The sequence below is a fragment of the Podarcis vaucheri genome, assembly GCF_965113315.1.
Source record: "Podarcis vaucheri genome assembly, chromosome: 15".
NCBI lineage: Eukaryota > Metazoa > Chordata > Lepidosauria > Squamata > Lacertidae > Podarcis > Podarcis vaucheri.
In genome coordinates, this window is record NC_138753.1 from 43,747,154 (window position 1) to 43,749,468 (window position 2,315).

Consider the following 2,315-nt stretch of genomic DNA (forward strand, 5'->3'; position numbering starts at 1 on the left):
GGTAGGGCTGTGTCGGGGGGGGGTATTTTTGCAATGCTGCATCCGCGCCGGAGGGGACGCATCGGACCGCGGGGAGACCCCTTGGCGGGCGTGCAAGGCAATGCATGCGTGCAGGCGTTGCATGGAGTGCAGTGCAATGCAATGGCAACGCGGCGCCCTGCATGCATACATGCAACTTCCACTGGCGCTCCGGATTTGGCAGGTGAGGGGGGTCCCCAGTGGCCGGCAGAGAGAGCCGGGAGGGCGAAGGGGAGCCGGGGGGGAGCAGCGCTGCTCCCCGAGCCCGGGGGGAAACTTCGGCGTCGTTGCACCGGGTGTTGGAAGCGGAGGCTGGCGGGGGCCCCTCACCTGCAAAACCTGGTCGCCTCTCATATATTTCGTGCATTGCATTCATTGCCCGCTTTCTCCTCCAAGGAGCTCCCGGGGGCGCGCGTGGTTCTCCCCGTGTTATCCTCGCAACAACAGCCCTGCGAGGTGGGTCAGGCGAGTGGCCCAAGGGAGTACCCAGGGATTGTCCTGGCCAGGTGGGGTGATTTGAACCCTGCTCTCTGCCCGGTCTTCGTCCTCATTTAGCCCCCACATGTGCATGACTGTGCATGACTGAGGTTTTCCCCCCTCGTCTTGGCTATGGTGTGAGTCTGTGCTGTTAATTAATGGGGTTCTGCCTTCGGAGAAGATGAGCCAGCCCTCAAGGAGGTGATTATGTAATTTGCTAGCAATTCATGTCCCTCCCGGCGTGACGCTGCGCACTGACGTCACGGGGCTGTAATGGTGGTGTGCCTCGAGATTTTTTTCATGAAACAAGTGTGCCTTTGCCCAAAAAAGGTTGGGAAACACTGTATTAGACGGATGCAAACCATCCTGCAGCACTGGATGCAGTAAGGCTGCACATCAGCAGCAGGACACTTTTAAAGCAGACTTGTATGACAAACTCTCCTTATGGTCTTCCCCAGCCTGGTGCCTTCCAGTTAGCCAAAGGCCGACAGGAGTTCAAAAATGATAGGAGAATCATAGAATTGTAGAGCTGGAAGGGACCCCATGGGCTATCTAGTTCAACCCCCTGCAATGCAGGAATCCAAAAACTCTTGGAGGGCACTAGGTTGAGGAACAGGTTCACAGACAAGTGAAGTTGCACAGGGCGTCAGACTGCTGGTCCACCTTCTCCAACAGTAGCTCTCTGTGAATACTCCACTATGGAGCTCCTTCCCTATGAAGAGAAGCCAGGATTTGAACTAGGGAACTTTTCCCATCATCAGTTATATGTTTGATTATTGAGTTATACGCACATATAAACAAAAATAATCCAACCTATCACACAGAATACAAAATCAAATCAAAGGAAGAATGAGTTCTCTGCTCTCGTCATGATCTTCTTGGTGTATGCACTCTACCTCTCAGCTAAAAATGAGGCGGCACTTGTTTTTGAATGGGGACTAAGTTCTCCTCACAGCCCATGCTGCAACACCACTAAAGTACAGCACTGCCCTTTAAAGAAAAGACTGGGATATTTATGGGGTGATCAGCAGTGCAGTCAAGTAATTTTAGATTCTATATAGACTTAAAAGCCTTCCTTGAGGAGGGAGGGTTCCTTAGTCAAACGCTCTACCCCCATCACACAGAAGAAAACAATGCACTTACCTATTATGCAGAATACAAAATTAAGCATAATTATAGTTAGCCACGACAACAACAGCCAATCAGTTTATTACTGGAAGAGGCTGGAGGTGAAATGATGGAAGAACTAGATGTCACAACTATCCTTCCTAGCTCTTCAGCGCCCACAGGACAGGGGATATAGCTCAGTGGTAGAGCATTTGACTGCAGATCAAGAGGTCCCCGGTTCAAATCCGGGTGTCCCCTCCTTCTTTTTTCCCTCCTTCCTGGAAAAAAAAAGGGAAATTCCCCCAATTGCATTCGCGCGTCGATTCTTCCTATCCCTGCACGGAAGGGAAAACTGGGGCTGCGGCAAATGCATTCGAAGGGAGTCTTGCGGCGGCGGCGCCCGAGCAGTCGGGGAAAGCTTTGCTCCTCCTCCCCGGCTACTGAGCCGCCAAGGCCCGATCCACGGTTTAAAGCAGCGGAGGCAAAGCCAAAGTCCCATCACCCCCTGCGCCGAGCCAGACTCCCATGATGCCCTGCGAAAGAAGCGCCCCTGGCCAGTCGCCATCTCGGTATATCAATGTGATAAATGAAAGAGATTCCCCCCCTTTTCTTTATGTTTGTAGATCTATGTTTACACCGGAAGTGAGCCCAAAGGGACCCTGAGGCGACTGCAACTCTACGGTTGAGGCGGCTCTTGGGTCCCACCCCGTTCG